Source organism: Camponotus vicinus, unplaced genomic scaffold, assembly GCF_025532165.1.
Source record: "Camponotus vicinus isolate PSW18456_S1 unplaced genomic scaffold, iyCamVici1.0 SCAF_11, whole genome shotgun sequence".
Taxonomy (NCBI): domain Eukaryota; kingdom Metazoa; phylum Arthropoda; class Insecta; order Hymenoptera; family Formicidae; genus Camponotus; species Camponotus vicinus.
In genome coordinates this window covers 5,024,746-5,044,694 of record NW_028141947.1, presented here as the reverse complement: position 1 = coordinate 5,044,694, position 19,949 = coordinate 5,024,746, and the positions used below count along the sequence as shown (strand labels likewise).

Sequence of the window (19,949 nt, the reverse complement as noted above, 5' to 3'; positions counted from 1 at the left end):
TACATATTTTTTCTTCGAAACAACTATGTGTTTTCTTTACACCAATTGATTCCTCTCATTATTTTGTACATAAAACTATTAAGGTAAGGTAATCGAAAAATGAATATTTTACAAGATATTTTACGGTTTATGTAAAATTAAGAAATTATTTCAAGCCTCATAACTCGGAAAGTACTTAACGAAAAGGTACTTAATTATAGTGTTTTGGAAAGCTCTCGAGATAAGCTACAAGAATATGCAATGACAAATAGTAGGTTCCATTTAAGAAATTGAAGGTGACCTTCATGTGACCTTCAAATAACTCTTCAAGGTCAAACCAATGATACCATCTTATGGCCCCCTCGAAGCCATAAAACTTTTGTCTGAAACATTTTTCTCTAAAATGCTTTGTTTCCGAAATAATTGCGTGCGTTAATTAAAATGGCTCACCCTGTATATTAATATTATATATATGTATATATATTGGGTTGGCCAATAAGTCCATGCGGGTTTTTACATATAAATGAAAACCAATTAACGTAATTAAATTGATGTAAATAATTTTCTACGCTCAATTTTTTGATATCTGGAGAACTCAAAAAAAATTTGCCGATACAATCTCATAATAATAAAGTTTATAAAATTTCATTTGAATGCATCATATTATAAATTATAAAAATTCTCAAATTTTTGGTAAAGGAATATATTACTTTTAAATAGTATAAAAAAATTTAAATATATATATTTATATATATTTATAGAATTTTCTATTCTACGCGACGGTGACCTCTTTTGGTTTAGACCGGCGCGAAATAGACGGGCCTGCTTTCTTACGGCGCTCGGCCGCTAGCACGCATTTGGAGTAGAAAAAACGGCACCATGCTTTGCTATTACATACCGTTTCTCGATCAAAACGTCTGTTAACGACCTCAGAAGTTGTGTGTTTATGACATACGTATTTATTACAATATCGCGTACCCCAAGTGTTGTCAGTCTTTGGAAGGTTCTCGAGATATTAAGAAGTTATAACTGCACATATATTTTTCATGTTACAACGATAATAGTGGATAAAACATTGATTAATTGCAGCTAATTAGTATAACGAAACATACACTTGGATAGAATTTGTGGTATACCTCAAAACACAGTAAGTCATTAAAAATTATGTTTACTTCTCTGTATTATCTTATTTCCTTCTTCTATTAAATCATGATAGAGACAGTGCTGTGTTTAAGTTTGTACTTTCTAAGAAAAATATATTTTTACAGATATCTAAGTAGTATCATGTTTCTAAAACTATTATTAAGTTTAACAATCATCATCGCATCAGCCTTTTCAATGCACTACAGCACACACTTACAGCACACACTTACAGCACACACTTACAATCATCCTATATGATACCGAAACAAAATGATATCATTCTTACATCACATGTTAAAGAGGATACTTTTGTCGGCAACTATACTATGAGTATTCAGATATTACAATCAAGGCGAAGCATACACTTGCAATTAGACGTAAAACGTGTTATCGATATAACGGTGATTAATGATCCAAAATATTTAGAAATGATCGTTTATAAACCGATAAAATCTTTGTATAATAATGATATGTGTGTGAACGTTACTGAATATATATTCATGAATGACCTAATGCCGGGAGATTACGTCATACAATTAGTCTATAATATAACTGATGATGCAGGCCTAAAAAGGTTTTATAAAAGAGGTGAACGACAATGGTAAGTAACTATTAAAATGTTAAATATATAATAATTACAGGTTCATGAAAGAATCTTGATACAGCATTCTATTTCAAAAAGTATTTCTTAAGAAAAGACATTTATATAAACATGTGTGTGTGTGTATCTGAAAAGTTCCTATTCCTAATTATATATTTCCTAAGATCTTAGTAACAAATTTTGCAATTTATTATTATTATCATTATTATTATTATTATTATTATTAAAATGAATGTAAACTGCAAATAAAAATTAATTTAATTAAAGTAATCAGCAATACTACACGTCTTATATATCATTTTATCGTCAACAGTCAGACAAATTCAAATATTCCGGTAGTATTTCGAATTGTTTCCAAAATCTAAATAATATAATTCTGAAGGATTTATGTTTATGTTTGTATAGAACTTATTTTTATTTGAAGTTTAAAATTTTGGCAAATATTTAATTTTTATACTGTTTACTAATACCAATCTTTAGGAAATTTATTACAGATATCTAATGAAGTCTATTACCGGGGCATTACATCATAAAATTAGTCTGCAATATAGCTGATGATATAGACCTAACTAAAAAACTTCTATAAAAATTATAATAATTCGGAACAAAAATATTTCTAGACACATATTTACATGAATTTGTTTATTCTTATAGTCCATAGAAGTCATTAACAAAATTTGATTAGATGCTGAACATTCACTCAATTTTCATAAACATTTTATATATAAAATTAAATATATAAGTTATACTTATGCTGTTACATGTATTTAAACGTGCACATACACGCACGCATAATATTATTTAGAAACAATACAATTTTCGCTATAATACGCGAATAACTAAAGTTATCATTAAAATATGTAGTTTCTCCAATATATATAAAATTGTGTATGGAACGATTAATAATATATCAATTAAAATCAACTAAAAAAAGTTTTTATTCTAATATTGTTTTACATTGAAATTTATTTTAATTTTATTGTGTGTGTGTGTGTGTGTGTGCGTTAAAATTTTGTTACTAAAATACTAAAATATTAACTATTAAATATTAACTATTTATTTTGTATCTGTATATTCTAAAATAAATATTTTATAACCACTATGTCAAAATTATTATATCAAAATCGTTATTAGGTTATATAATGTTATATAATGTTATACAAGATATCGAGCAAAAGAGTAAGAAGAACTCTATGCCGTAATTTTATATATATATATATATATATATATATATATATATATATATTATTCTTATATAAATTACATCCGTATATCTTCTCTTTATATAATTTTTAATATTACTATGTAATTGTCGAAAATTAATTCATATTTGTAAATGTAATAGGTTCGCAGCGTATGTTGATACTGTTGGGATCGAACACACAGTTTCACATATGCCCAAATCTTCGACAGCCATCTTGCCCTATAATATTAGTATAGAATATTATCCAAACTACAGAGTTTTATCAAATATACCGATAAAAACAATAGAAATGAATGAAAACAAAAACATGATGATGACATATTTTAGTGCTACACTCGTAAACCCTAATTATTTTGTATTTTTGACTAACTTAATTCTCTTATACCTGGTACAAATGAAAGTGTCAGAGTTGATATGTGGTGTAGAATGGACTGCGCATTTGCACACGAATTTGCTGAAAATATAACACTGCACTTATTTTATGAATGGAAACGGCTGAATGAAACTTGGCAAATAAATCACATTGTAATTCCTGATTTTCAAAACGAAAGCATCGTAAATCTGGGCCTTATTCTTTTTGGGTAATGATAAAATTAAAAAAAATTAATATGTTTCGGAAAATGAAAAAAAAGATAACAATTCTTCGTATCTAAAATTATCTACATATCTCTCTTTTGTCTACTTTTATATTTTAAAAAATAAGCAAAATCGAATATATTTTAAAAAATAAGTAAAATCGAATATGAGAAAATGAAAAAAATATACCTAAACGTTTATTATATATTCAATGTAAATCAATTTATACGAAAAATAATATTAAAATATTGTATATATTTTATAATCACAAAATTAAAACTTACAAATATTAAGCAAAGTATTATATTAAAATTTATTATATTAAGGTTATACATATAATATTTTTTATCGATCAATAATTAAAAAACTTATATATATATATTGGAAACGAGTATTTATTTTGTCATTCAGTGAGTCATTCATATGCGCAGACATTATAAAACATTAATATATAATTAATATGTTAATTTATAGAATTATTTAATTATAAATTTGCTAATACAATATTTTCAACAAAAATAAGCATTCTATAAAACATATTTTTAATTTTCAGAGAAGCAAATATTATCTACAATAAGAATATAGATTCTGTTGCGAGTAAAATCAAAGTTGCCCACTTCATAGCCCATAAAATAATACAAGAATATTTTTATTTTGAAAATCCACTTTGGTTGTCAACTGACGCTTGATTAGCTGAGGCTTTTGTAACATTTCTTGGATTATATGTCATCAATAAGGTTACTTTAAGCATCCTTTAGCGCAAAACTTGCTCATTTGCAAATAATATCATAGTTAGTTATATAGATAGATAGATAGTTAGTTATATATATATATATATATATATATATATATATTGCAAAAATTCTTTTTATAATTTTTTAGCTTTATCATAACATAGAAATTTTTTATCAAAATATTACGAATCAAAATATTACGCAAAGGTTTTATATCTACAAAGAAAAATGATAATTTTTTTAAAGATGCTAATTTTTCAAGTAAACCTGCAACATACATGGATAATATAATTTAAAATATTCTTACATTTTTATGTTTCTTTTATTTGTCAAAGTTGCTATATTATATTTGCCCGACAGCTTTAAATTATTATATAAAATAGAAGAGAAATTATCATTCAGATCATATAAATTATACATAAAATTGTTATAAAGTTATGCATGTATACATATCAAATTGTATTAAGATAATTTTGCTATATAATATATTATAAATAATTCTAGAAATATTTAATTTAAAAGTTACATCGCGTAATCATTTTTATTATTAATATATGATATTTTTAGTTTATTTATTCTATATTTCAAGAGTATAAGAGTATAAGAGTACAAATATTTCTACGTAGACGTAGAAAGTAGCAGCTCTAACGTATATTGCTATTGTGTGTTAAATCTAATATTAATTAAGTAAATACATTAAAACTATTTTCTACAGGTTTACCCGAGTACCCGGATGATGGACTTGTTTGTGGTACAAATTCAACATGAATCCTTTCATTTCGATACTAAATATAATACATCACTTTATAACACACCATTCGACAGTTCTTTTGAAATTCCCCATTACATTAGAGGTATAATAATATAATTAAGAACTGATCATGCGTAAATATTGATTATAAATATTTTAAAAAATATATAGAATAACTGATAAAAAATTTCATTTTATATATAATAGCTTCACTATATATATATATACAATTCATAGATTTATGTATGTACTTGACATTATAAGCTTATACATATAGATTTAAATATACAGGATATCTTTTTAATTTTACACCGTAATAACTCGAGAATATGGCGTTTTAGAAAAAAATGTCTCAAATAAAAGTTGTAAGGTTTGGAAGAGGGAAGAAGATAGGAATATTAGTTGGACCTTGGATGTAGGTCATGTCGAGGTCAACTTAGTTTTTCTAAATGAGACTACCTAATTTGTTCTAGATAAAACGATTCCTTACAATATTTAAAAAAAAATTAAAAGGATAATATATTTAAAAATTGAATAATTTACAAGATATTTTATACTTTTTTACTTTTACTGATGATTTGTTTGTCACGAAGGCGGATAAAGATCAGGTCACAGTAGTCATGGATAGGTTTGATTATGTGGATAAAATGGAATCTCTTTTGGGTGATCAATCTACTTATAAAAAGCTGAAAAAAGACCCGAATAGAAAATTAACTAATAAAATCAATACTCTTGTTAAATCTTGGCGGGATAATGACATAATTAATGAGTCCACATATAGGAAATTGAACTCCACTAATGGTAATCTTCCACGATGTTATGGCTTGCCTAAGATTCATAAAACTGGTTTCCCATTGCGGATTATTGTGTCAACACTTGGAAGTCCGTTATACAATGTCGCGAAATACATTCATGATATACTACAGATTTCGATTTTGGAACCTAAATCTCATATTAAGGATGGTTGGACATTTGCTAAGAATTTGAAAGATAAATCTATTAATGATGACGAAATTATGATTTCACTTGACGTCGCTGCATTATTCACTAATATTCCTAAAGAGTTGGTTTTGAGTGCTGTGACTAAACGTTGGGATCATATTGCTCCTAACACGAAGTTTAATTGTTCTCAGTTTTTATACGCGATAGAAACGGTTTTGGATTCCACTAGTTTTTCGTTTAATGGACAGTTTTATGAGCAGATTTTTGATAGTCCTATGGGATCTCCCCTGTCACCTATTCTGTCAGATATCGTGATGGATGATTTAGAGACGCATTGCTTAAATTTGTTGAGTTTTAATGTTCCAATATATTATAGATATGTGGATGACATTTTTACCATTGTTCCACGTACAAAGGTGGATGAGATAAAATTGACCTTTAATAACTATCATCCACGTTTGACATTTACTCATGACATGGAGTCTGATTCGTGTATTAATTTCTTAGACACGACTGTCATTCGTTCAGATGGTCGTCTTTTGACTGATTGGTATAGAAAACCCACGTGCTCTGACAAATACATTAATTTTCATTCTAATCATCCGTTTAAATATAAAATAAACACCATTTATAATCTCGTTGACCATGCTATTTTATTATCTGATGTTAGGTTTCATTTTAAGAATGTAGATATTGTGAAACAGATTTTATCCAACAATTGTTTTCCAACTCAAATTATTGATCGTTACGTCAAAAAAAGACTTGATTTTTTGAAGCATCGTGATGACGTAAATATGAATACTGAGCGTGATAATTCAGTCACACCTTCCTACATCTCTCTACCGTTTGTGGATGGCTTGAGCGACGGGATTAGTCGTGTGTTTAAAAATATGGGTCTTAAAGTTGTTTATAATGTACCTAAGAAACTTGATGCATTGATTAAACGTGGGAAAGATAGATTGCCTATTAACAGCAGGACGGAAGTTGTTTATAAATTGGATTGTAAAAATTGTAATACATCATATATTGGCCAAACGAAGAGACATTTACGTACTCGTGTTAAAGAGCATTTTAATAATATCAAAGTGCACGCAAGTAATCTTTCGGTCATCAGTAAACATAAATTGGAATTTAACCATGACTTCGATTGGTCAATGCCAGTTATTTTACATAATGAAAAACATGTGAGAAAGAGAGAAATTGCTGTGAAATGTTCTTTATTAAAAAGTTTGACAACACTATTAACTTACAAAAGGACACTGAGAATTTAAACAATATTTATGATAAACTAATAAAGGTCGTTTAGTCTTTCTCAGTTAGTTGGATGGAGAGGTTGACACGATGAAATCTTGACACAGTGATTTCCTTTTCTCTCACAATATATAATAGCTAACTAAGGCTCTGTATGTATATGAATTTTTCGCTTATTTTTATTATCAATTTAATGTATGTTAATTACTTCTTATAATACTATATAAATATTTTAGTTCACTTGATAAGGACCAAAACCTTGGTCGAAACGTCGTGATATATTACCAACAATAAATTTGCCAGTGTGGTCGATCTAACTTACGTCTTTTATTTTATTTACTGGCGACATTGAAGAATTTAACATTATTTATACTTTAAGTCAAGATTTTATATAAATCATAAAATATTTCGTCAAATATTTATTTTTCGATTATCTTACATCAATATTATGCACAGAATAATGAGAGGAATCAATTGATAAAGAAAACACAATTGTTAAAAATGTTTAAAATTGTTAAAAAAATATAATTAAAAATTAAATCGTAATTGGCAAATTAGAGCCACAGCGCGGTAGTTGGAGTGTAGGGACGAAACAACACTTCTTTCTTTCTGATTACTCGTATATTTATCAAGTTAAAAATGATTACATTAATAAACAACGAACGTTTCATCTTTTGATCCCTCTTCAGCGCAAAGTTAACAATATGTATTACAAAGTATTATACGGTGACGCATTATAAAAATATCTATCCTCGATGCATAGATGACTTTAAATTGTCTCGCAGAAATCTGGTAAGCATATTGTTTCCAATAGTTTCTCAAATTATTGTAATTGTACTGTGCCAATGTGTTAAGTCACAAGAAATCGGATTTCTGCGCTTTTTACAATTGATAACGGTATGATTATGTATGGTTCTCTCATGTTGGTTTGAGATTCAATAATGAAACATTCGTTTATTGTGAAATATTTTTTTCCAAAAAGCCATATTTTCGAGTTATTACGTGTATGAATGTTAGAGTGGGACACTTTGTATATACTTATCGCAGGTATATTTAACTATATGTATATATATATACATATATATATATATATATATATATATATATATAATTATAGTGTAAAAAGGCGTAGGCAAAACTCTCAGCTAGGATTAAGATTAGAGAATTAATTTCGCTTTGTCTTACAAAGTACTATATATTGCATGGACGCAGTGAGTTACGCCCCTTCCCCCACCTTTATGGAAGGGTTTCTCTTCCGGAAGATATAACGCAACTCTATTTCTGATTTAAAAATAAAATTTTGTTTGGATTACATTTTATAAATAAAAAAATATCTTATTATAAGTTACTGTATGATAAACAAATATACATACACAATGTTTTTAATATCACTTTGCAATGTCTAAAAGAAGCGTTAAAATGATCAAATTTTAACTTGTTATATTTTCTAAAGTAACGCCATCCTCCACTTATTTTTTGAAATTACTCAAGAGAACCTCCTCTAACATATTCAAACAGCGATAAAATCGGTGATGTAACTCTCTATGCACTTTTACTACAATTATTAACTATTATTTACTATAACAATTAACTTATTCATGTTCTGATAAAAATTATATAATTTAAATTATGTAATTATAGCATCCAGTCTATTGCGTATGTTGCAACACATGCTTACTGAAGAGATATTCTGGCAGGGTGTCCGCATAGAAAGAAAGGATGAGTATATGTAAGTAATATACTGTACTACTATAATTACTATATTACAGAATAGTAAACATGATGATTGATTGATTATAGATTTTATAAAAGTCTCAAATATTACGAGGGTGGGGTGATAAGTTTCCGGCCTGATAAAGAAAAAAACAGTTTTTTGGATTTTTTTTAATTTTAAGAAATTAGGCTCTGTATATTAAAATATAAACTTAAATTTAAACAGGCCATCAGAGCCAAACGCGGATGGTAGTGCGTAAGTTCAGAGCCTAATTTCTTAAAGTTATTTAATTCACGCCGGCGGAAGATGGCGTTATACTTTAATTTAATATATATTTGTAGGCGACCGAGAAGTATCGAGTTGAGGGGTCTGAATAGCTCAGTGGTAAGAGTAGTCGCCCGGCAAGCGAAAGACTCGGGTTCGATTCCCGAATCAGCGACTTTCAGCCCGATATTTTTCTCGCCTACAACACTACAGGGGGGAAATAGAGGGATAATAATTAAATAATTTCTCGAATTGAGAATTATTTAAAATTTGCTTGGTATCGTACCAAGAAAATTTTGTGCCCTGTGCACACAAATAAATTTCAACGAAAACTTAATTCTCGTTGAACTTACGCACTACCATCCGCGTTTAGCTCTGATGGCCTGTTTAAATTTAAGTTTATATTTTAATATACAGAGCCTAATTTCTTATAGTTATTTAATTCACGCCGGCGGAAGATGGCGTTATACTTTAATTTAATATATATTTGTAGGCGACCGAGAAGTATCGAGTTGAGGGGTCTGAATAGCTCAGTGGTAAGAGCAGTCGCCCGGCAAACGAAAGACTCAGGTTCGATTCCCGATTCAGCGACTTTCAGCCCGATATTTTTCTCGTCTACAACACTACAGGGGGGAAATAGAGGGATAATAATTAAATAATTTCTCGAATTGAGAATTATTTAAAATTTGCTTGGTATCGTACCAAGAAAATTTTGTGCCCTGTGCACACAAATAAATTTCAACGAAAACTTAATTCTCGTTGAACTTACGCACTACCATCCGCGTTTGGCTCTGATGGCCTGTTTAAATTTAAGTTTATTTTTTAATTTTATTTTTCAACATAATCTCCACAAAGACTAATACATTTTTCATAACGGTGCTCTAATGCAGTGATACCAATTTTATAGTGCGATTCGTCGATTTCCTCGTTGCTCTTAAATTTTTTTCCACCGAGCCATGTTTTGAGGTTAGGGAATAGATTATAGTCGCTGGGTGCTAAATCTGGCGAATAAGACGGTTGGGGAAGCAATTCGAACTTTAATTCGTTGATAGAAAAAAATTTAAGAGCAACGAGGAAGTCATTAACGCTGTAAATGGGTATTTTGAGGAGCTCGACGAATCGCACTATAAAGTTGGTATCCATTAGAGCACCGTTATGAAAAATGTATTAGTCTTTGTGGAGATTATGTTGAAAAATAAAATCAAAAAAAATCCAAAAACTGTTTTTTTCTTTATCAGGCCGGAAACTTATCACCCCACCCTCGTATGATTATTTTTATTTAAACTTACATCGTTTCTTTCATACTTTATTATCTAACTACACAATTCCTTTCACCTTTAATGTCATTAAATATGCAAGATTCTTTCAATTTATATATATAATTATCTTTTAAAAGTAATCAGAGTTGGCCATTCCTAGTTAAATTATAATTTAAACTAAAGCACCAAATATTTATATAAAAACTATAAATTATATAAATAATTATGTAATTAATTATATATTTAATTAAGTATAAAATAATTAATGTAGCAATTTTATATATTATAGTAATATTTCTCATAATACCTTTCGTCGACACATTACTAAATTTTGCATAAATTTTGTTTTAATTTCAGCAACCGATATTCCGACTATTTTAGTGAACTTATGAAGAACCTTATATTTACAAATGTAAACATTTATAGTGCTGTGGGCTATATAATTAGAATTTGGACAAAACAAAAGTATTATCCTGTATTGAAAATAACACGAGATTATAATTATCCTATAGAATTGATAGATGCAGTATTGATAAATGTATCGATACACAATTTAAATAATTTGAAAAATTTTTATATACCTGTAACGTCCCAGTCAGCAAAGTCTGTTCAAACAGATTTTGTCAATTTCTGCTACAAATTTTTGTCGACAGTAAGATTGCAGATTGTATAAAAAATTTGTTATATCAAATAATGATAACAGAATGTCAGCAGAAATGTTACAAAACCTGCTGACATAATTTGATAGCAGAAACTGAACAGGATTTGTTTAAAATTATCATAGCAGATTGGTGGCAGAAATCGAGCAAGATCTGCGCAACACAGTTTGATATCAGATTGGTTGCAGAAACCGAGCAGGATCTGCGCAATGAAATTTGATATCAAATTCTCGGCAGATATCGAGTAGAGCCTGCTGATATAACTGACGGCAGATTGATGGCAGAAATTGAACAGGATCTGTGCGACGCAATTTGACAACAGATTGTCGGCAGAAATCGAGCAGGATCTGCGCAATGAAATTTGATGTCAAATTATCGGCAGAAATCGAGTAAAGCCTGCAGATGTAACTGACGGCAAATTGATAGCAGAAATTTAACAGGATCTGTGAGGCGCAATTTGATAGCAAATTGATAACAAAAATCGAGCAGAATCTGCGCACACAATCTCTGATAGCAGATTGACGGCAGAAACGGAACAGAGTTTGCATGATTCGATAGTTCCTTCACTTACCGCTACGTGAGCTGTACTTTCTCGTAATCTAATTTCTGTCAGAAATATATATAAAGTCGCGAATATGAATAAAAGACTAAAAATATAGTAATTATCATTTTAATTTCTATCACTTTAATTTCTGATATCTGATACAAGTAGATGAGATTCAGAATATTAAACTGATTGGAATCAATATGATAAATAGAAAATTATTCATGTACTGCTTATTTGAGGCATAAAGCAAGAATTTAATTCTAAATAAATTACATCTCCAGTTTTACAAGTTACATTTACTTTTATCATTTACTTTATTATTAATTTAATTAAATTAAATTAGTCCTTCGCTATATGAGATATAACTACGATATAACATATATTACATTAACATATATTACGATATAACATATGACATATATGTCATTTTAGAAGAAAATTGTAATTAACTTGCCGATAATATTCTTATTTAGCACTTGTAATCAATTTTGTTGCATTTATATAATATTAATAAAAGTAAGCGCAAATCTTGTGCGGTTTCTGCTGTCAATTTGCCATCAGGTTGCATGCGCAGATTCTGCTCGGTTTCTGTTGGTAATCTAACATCAAATTGCATCGCGCAGATCCTGTTCGGTTTCTGCCGACAGTTTGTTGACAGGTTATGTTTTACAGACTCTGTCGCCAAAACAAAAGCTTAATGCGGACACAGATGGCTATGGTTCTGGTGTGGGATTCTGATCGAATTTGCTGCCAATCTGCTGCCAACCTGCTAACATTTTGCTTACTGGGATATATTACATTAACATATATTACGATATAACATATGACATATATGTCATTTTAGAAGAAAATTGTAATTAACTTATACTACACAGACGCATCACAATTTTGTTGCTGATTTTGATAGTATTTTTTTGCACCGTTTTTTGTCTTCTGGATTAAGGTTCTATAAAGTTAAAGAGGATGGCTGGATACTTTTTAATATACAACAAACTGGTATGTTTGCAATAAATTTATTACATTTTATCATATATACACATTAAAGAGAAAAAGTTTACTTTATTAAAAATATTATTTATTATGTATTATTATGTATTATTATTATGTATTATATACATTATATATATATATATATATATGTGTGTGTGTGTGTGTGTGTGTACGTGTGTATGTGTTTGTGTGTGTGTATGTGTGTGTACACAAAAACACAATATACAGGTGCCCGATAATAATCACCGAACCTCTCGTGTGCAGGTAGAGTGGATTAAACTGAGTAGAAGAATCCTTTATCGTTTTGCGATCTTTGCAATAAATTAATGAAATTAATAAATGAGAAATTAATTGAAGAATCGGTTTAGAATATTAGTATCAAGTTACAGTGGGATGGCTCTCGTTGCTGCGTGCTTTTTACTCGCTTGCATTGGCCGATCATTTTTAATTAATTTTTCATAAATTATTACGAAGATTGCAAAACAGTAGGGGACTTTTCTACTCAATTTAATCCGTTCTAATTGTACACGAAAGGTTAGGCGATTATTACTAGACATCCTGTATGTGTATGTATGTGTGTATATATGTATGTATGTATGTTTATAAATAAATTTTTATTTTTTAATAAAAGATCTATTACTCTCTCTTACTATATATTAAATAATTTACTATATTTACAAAATAATTTAATTTAATAAAACAATAATAAATACATATCATTGATAATTAATATAAATATTGATTAGAGATACAAATCTTTGCCGCCCTAATGTAAAAGTAAATTCCGAAAATATTTTTCTTCGGAAAATACGGGAAAATATTTAAGACATTCCACGACCACTAGATACCAATAATAAGTGATGAAATTTTGAGTGACATAAAAAGCAAAAAAACTTTAACTCACATAAGTTTGCAATTTTCCATGTGAAGCGAAATGTACCATATCTCGGACATAGGTGGGTTAGTTTTTTTTGAGTTGGTGTGCAAAGGGTAGGAGCGGAATCCTATGCCTACGCGTTTAATTAAAGAGTAAACTATTTCATTTATATAAGTTACTAATATAACCTGTGTAGAGTTGTTATTAATCTCTTCTTGTTAGTCTTTTTTTTTGTAATTATTTTTAGTATATTGTAGATTCATCTTTAATAAGGCGAAGACTTAATGTATATATTCAAGTATTATTTGTAAGATGTTGTTTTTTATGGAAAATAAAATTTCAGTTTCTCGTCCCTGTTTGGATAATGATTTATTTACATTTATGATAAATTCGAGATTAAGCGTGTATTCAGCTTAGGGGAGAAGTATATTGGCTATAACATTGTTTATTAATGTTATCTATTAGTCGTAGAATTTTTAATTTTTCTCGTATTTTTCGCTAAAAATACTTTCGGAATTTATTTTTACTTTATGGGATTTATCTTGTCTAAATTCTGCTCTTTCTATACAATATATTGAATAAAGAAATTATTAATTTTTAAATTATTAATTTTTAAATTACTAATTTTTAATGTTTAGTAATTTAATAATATCTTTTGCATTAAATTGAAATGTGCAATTTTACAATTTCGTAAAATTTTTGAGTCTGCAATGCATTTACACATGCATTCTTCAATAAAAATTCCATAAAATTATGTTTTTTATCTTATTGTTAGTATATGCTTAGGCATCATTATTTTATTTAAAATTTAATTACAACAAAGATTTTCTCTTTACTTTGCTTAAATCGTTTCTTTAAGTGCACAATATTTTAGCTCTTTAAAATAAGACAATATATATATATATATAGTTCTTATATTCGTTCACATATATACTATATGTATATGTATGTGGTCGAATATAAGAACTCATTTTATGATTAATAAATCATTTGAAAATTTAATCGACTCATATAGAAATTATTGCAAATTAATTTTATTATTTCGATCATATATATACTTTATATTATTAAATTGCAATTGTGTTTATGCAATTTTTTATTGGTATATACGAATATTCTGTAGTAGATTATATATACGATGTTACGCTACATGATTTTGAACTATTTAAAATACTCCATCATATATCATTTATCATAACATAAAAAATAATGGTTATATATGAAATGTAATTAATAAAAAGGCTTTTTTAATATAGTTTCACATGCTTTTATGTCAATATGTAGATAATAACGAATAACGTTACATTATATTATGTAATATAATTTGATATTTATAATCAAAATTAGTGTAGTTTTAGTAAAATTTTTTGTACAATTATTATAAGCACTCAATCTTAATTCAAAATAATTTTATATATAACATTATACAATTTGTATTTCTATTTATGTTCAATTTTTTTTATCTGTGTTAATATGTACAAAAATATGAACGGATACTATAACTATTGATAGACCCTTTGAAAGAATTATATATGTATATATAGTCGATACAATTTATATATTTATTTTCGGTACGTTATTATCGAGTCAATTATGATATCGAGAACTGGCGAAGAATTACAAGTTATCTAAATTCTGAAAATTATACAAAAATACATGTTCTTAATCGTGCCCAAATTATCGATGACGCTTTCCACTTAGTGATAATAGACCAACTTAATTCCACTATATTCTGGAATATTACGAAATATCTATCCCGAGAAACAGACTACATCGCATGGTATCCTATGTTCAAAGCCTTAGAATATCTGTCCAATGTCTTCTTTTTTTCGGAAACAAATTTTGAAAACATCAAGGTAAATATTATAAATCGTCAATAATGATGTTAAATATACTAAAACTCTTTAAACGTACTATAAAAAATGTTTTACTTATTATATATATTAATAAAATTTACATATATTAATAAATTGTGTGCTTTTATAACAATAATTATCACATGCTTTCCAAAAAGATACAATAAAATACATGTAGATAAAATTATATTTTTTAAATATATTCCAGATGAAAAATAAATATCTACTTATAAATTAATATTCGAATACAGTATGAACTAATTATAAAAGGTTGGAGGGAAAAAGAGAGAAATTTAAAAATTACTACCATTTTTAATCACAGCCCGATGTTCATAACGACTAAGATAATTTAAATATCATTAATTTTGAGATAGAAAATTAGTAAGAAACATATATTAGTTATTTATGTGTGTAATACACAAACAGTTAAAAAGTTATTAAATTATTATATATATTATATTATACATTATAATGTTTACATGTAGGATATATGCACTTCAGTATTTATGTGTATGTTATATGATATGGATATGTATAAACGGCATGTGTGAATGTGTAGAAGAATACAAATCTGTGTGTAAATTCATGTATAAGTATAGTGTCTGTGTAACAGACATCTTTAGAAAAAGGAAGTGAGAGCTATTTAGTAAGACAGAACGTTCTAATTATACAGGGTGTTCCTAAACTCGCGATAAATATTTTAATGACAAATTCTTTGTAACATTTTAAGATGAAAAGTATAATACGAAAATGTCGAGGCTACAATAGTTTTCAAATGGGAAAAGTTTAAAGATCACGAATGACAGATCTAGAGTTTCGCGCGCTCAGGGGTGACAAAACGGTTAAAGATGCTTCCATGAATTGAATACTTTCGACACTGATGAAATTATTGTGAAAATATTCAAGAATTTCATAGCCTCGACATAGAATTTTTATAGCCTCTCATTTTTTATAGCCTCAACATTTTCGTATTAGACTTTTCGTTTTAAAATGTTACAAAGAATTTGTCATTAAAATATTTCGCGAATTATCGCGAATTTAGGCACACCCTATATCAAATCATGTAAAATACAGTTGCACAAAATGTTTTTTTATACAGCAAAAATATAACGCAAGAACCAAAAAATTTAAAATTTATATCAAATAACAATATATATATATATATATATATATATATATATATATATATATATATATACAGGGTGTATCAGACCACCCGTGCCAGCCAAATATCTCGAAAACCAAGAATGACAGACAAAAATATTTCAGACAAAAGTTGTAGGGTTTCAAGTAACGTATTATATAGTAATATTGGTACGACCTTGAATAGTGTTGTCAAGGTCACGTGAAGGTCATCTTAAATTTCTTAAATGGAACCCCCTATTTTTCATTACATATTCTTGTAGCTTATCTCGAGGGCTTTTCAAAACACTATAATAAAGTATTTTTTCATTGAGTACTTTTCGAGTTATGAGGCTTGAAATAATATCTTAATTTTACATAAACCATAAAATATCTTGTAAAATATTCATTTTTCGATTATCTTATTTGCAATTAACAATTACATTTTTTTTTTTGAAATAATTTTGTGTTTTCTTTACACCAATTGATTCCTCTCATTATTTTGTACATAAAAGTATTAAGGTAAGATAATAGGCAGCGCCTCTAGCGCTGCCAAACATAAACGTGTAGCATTACGCGCTAGTACTAACCTGACCTGCTTGTCGTCGGTCGTCGCGTCGCACGCTTTGCATCGAGTATCGCGTTCTGTTAACGCGTTTCTTTAATCGAGTGTGTAATTAATAATTAAATGCGTTAACCGTTTATTAAATTCGTACCGTAACCATTGGTAAATTCCTCCTTTTATCAATCGTGAGTGATTAAGTGCGCGAGTAAATTTGTAAGTGTCGAAAGTGATGAAAGAAAAAACTTCGCTTATTTGACGATGTGTCAGACTGCGTGTTGAAGAAACGACGTCTCGTCGACGACGATTATTATCGTGCAACACACTGGGCACTGCTATTTATCAGCAGTATGAAGAATCTCATTATTAAGGTAAGAATAAGTGAGTGAGTGAGTGAGTGAGAGAAAAAGAGGGAGAGAGAGAGAGAGAGAGAGAAAGAGAGAGAGTACGGTGCATGTCTGGATACGCGTGCATAAATACACCACACACACACACACACACACTGATTGTTACACTCATCGTGTGCAGCAATCAGCTGATCGCGTCGAGCGCCCCACATGATCGCCTGTATCGGACGGTGAGTTGCGCCGTCCCTGTCTATCTCTTGTACTCGTTCCGTAATTCGTAAACTATTTTATTTAATAATTTAAAAACTAAGCCTCGTAGACAATTTTGGTAGAGGGAAAATCGTCTTAGAATAGACTCGACAATTTATTTTTTTAAAGACAAACGTTTGTTCTGGATCACCCTGTATATATATATATATATATATATATATATATATATATATATATATATATATATATATGTATACTTTTAGGTAATAATAGGGAACTTATTGCACGAGTTACTTCGAGACAAACTTGGATACGATGAAGTTTCTAATGAAGACGATTTTAAAAAGAGTTTAAGAATGGAAGCTGCAAAATGGGCATGTTCTCTTGATGAACCCAAATGCAAAGAAACAGCCGGTCATATTTTAAGACGACATCTCGTAAATTCCAAAGAACACACGTAATTTTTCTTACATATTCGATCATTTTAGTTTAATTGCCTTGTAGATATATGTGCAATGTTTAATAAATTTATTGAATATAAGAAAAATATAAGATTAATATGTGCAACACTTTTATAATTTATTATATAAAAATTTATTTCTTGTCGAATTTTCCATAGACTCTTGCCATGGTGGAAAGAATGGACACTCTGTCAAGGTTTAAAAACGTTGTCCTATTCTCTTAGCGATGAAGATTCTCCTTGGTGGGGAGTATATCGTCTGGGAAAAGAAAAATTTAAAACTAAATTTTTAAAATATCTGGCTTGCTCTGAGGATCCACATTTTATCAAAGACTATTTAAATCTAATAAAAAATGATAGTACAACATCGATTATGTTTTTAAAAGATTTTTCCGATAAAGATTATATTAATTATTGTCTTTTTACTATCGCGAAGCACGCGAGGAATCCTGTAGTACTCGACTTCATATTAGAAAAACTTGAGAATATAAGACCCAGGTAATACAGCTTTCTCCATAAATATCTCATTCAATAGTTTATGTATATATCAATAAATTTATTATTTTATTGTTATAGACAAATCAGCAAATATGCAGCATTTACTGTTATTATTAATCATGTGTATTCTACGAAACAACTCGAAAAGGTAAAAATTGCATGTGCTTATATATGTGTAAAATAAATAATCATGATGCGACATAAATATATTATTTAATATTGTTGTTGAATATCAAAATAATCTGTTTTAGATAAACGATTTCTTAACAGATAAACTTATTAATGCAACTAAAGTTGAGTTAAATGAACATAAGAAGATATGGATTGCATATACGGAAGAGAGACATGTGAAAGTAAAGTTTATGAATAGCATTATACTAATATATATTCGCTTATTAATCGTTGATTTTTTGTTTTTATACAGAATATATTAATATCACAGTATCTCAAAGATGCGACAAGCAAAAATTAATGTCATCTAATTTCTTTTATAAAATAATCATATTTTTATTTCTAATTTACGAAAATATACTGTTTTCAAATTATTGAAATTTTTAGTGAATGAGAGAGTGAGAAAGAACGAACGAGCGAAAGGCAAAAGAGAAAGAGAATTTTTTTACTTGGAAATTTTAGTAATCTTAATAAAAACCGATTTATATAAATTTTAAAAAGAGAATTTATAAGCTTTGAGATGTTTAAATACCTCTTAGTTAAATAAATTTAAATTTTTTCAATATATGATTGAGAGGATTATTGCGTAATGTGTGATTAGCATACTTCAATATTATATGATGAGTTCAATAATATATGATCTGTTTATTAAACTAAAAATTTAATAACGATTTATTATTATAATATAATGATATTTTCTCTGTGATAGCAATAGCTCTTATAGATTTCTAATTTTATTTTTAAAATCTCTAATTCTAAATTCTGTAAACTTTTATTTGTCAAGAAGGTTACAAAATATTATTCATAAACATTCGTTGCAGACAAAAGAATTATTAAATAAAATAGTGCAACACTATGCACATAACATAATAGAACACATAGTACAATAGAATAATGATTTTATTCTCATTTCAGCAACTTTATCTCGATATTTCTTCGCCTACGCTTTTTTAAAGCGATCAGGAATGACTTATTTTAATAAAAATCTTGAATTGAGATTTATTTAGTTATTTAGTATCGCATCGAGAAAAAAATGTATTCCATGTACAACGATTTAATTTGAAAGAAAAATTAATTTTCTCTGAAACTGAGGCACTACCACATTCGCATCTGGCTCTTTCTTACTAGTTCGAAAAATTTAAATTTAAATTTCACATTTAGTACTTTATTAATTTCTTAAAATTCATGTCACTTTATTCGCTTGCTGACAAATTTTTTTATGAAGATGCAAA

General features: G+C 28.2%; 1 pseudogene; it reads left to right on the top strand.

Annotated features, from left to right (window-relative positions):
- Positions 1 to 1,263: 1,263 nt before the first annotated feature.
- On the top strand, positions 1,264 to 18,980 carry LOC145962212 (aminopeptidase N-like; annotated as a pseudogene).
- Positions 18,981 to 19,949: the final 969 nt, after the last annotated feature.